The sequence below is a fragment of the Bison bison genome, unplaced genomic scaffold, assembly GCF_000754665.1.
Source record: "Bison bison bison isolate TAMUID 2011002044 unplaced genomic scaffold, Bison_UMD1.0 scf7180017864472, whole genome shotgun sequence".
In the NCBI taxonomy this organism is placed as follows: Eukaryota; Metazoa; Chordata; class Mammalia; order Artiodactyla; family Bovidae; genus Bison; species Bison bison.
In genome coordinates, this window is record NW_011495033.1 from 157899 (window position 1) to 158444 (window position 546).

The 546-nt window shown below is 46.0% G+C and overlaps 1 protein-coding gene across 1 annotated transcript in view; it reads right to left on the reverse strand.

The window, feature by feature from the left end:
* The window catches only part of RAP1GAP2 (RAP1 GTPase activating protein 2), a 186729-nt gene that overhangs the window by 9693 nt on the left and 176490 nt on the right, over positions 1-546 (reverse strand). The gene's annotated exons all lie outside the window — the stretch shown is intronic.

Here is a 546-nt window from a genome sequence, read left to right on the forward strand (position 1 = left end):
ATCTGTCTTTTCAGCTTTAAGGTTGGGAAACCTGAGTCTCTTCTTTCCAAACCACCATAGTCCTGTCTCCTTTTCATCGGGGACAGGGAGCTAAAAACCTGATCTCTAGGCTTATGACTGACTAGTACTTTCTCCAGCGTGCCTGCCCCCCAGAAGGAATGCTACCAGTGCTAAACCAGCTACTGCAAGCTTCCCATTCATGAGAGAGAAGGGCAGACCACGGGACTAGAACACTTTTTGGCAGCATCTGAGCTGATTGCCCAGTAGGAGCAGCAGATACTGGACAAGAGACTCTATGATAGACACAGCAAGGGATAGATAGCCAGCAACTGCACTGCATGCGTTATCTCTTTTGACTCTTGCTAAACTTCCAAGAGGTAAGTGAAGGGAATATGCTATGCACTGGCCTGTATTATAATTATCGGGGCTTCTTTGAAAAAATAAGAATGACTTTCTCATTACCCCCAGGCGAAGGCCTGGGAGCAGTAAAAAGGACATCGTGGAAAGACATCTTGAAAACAAGATGTTGAAGTACTGATGTGACTG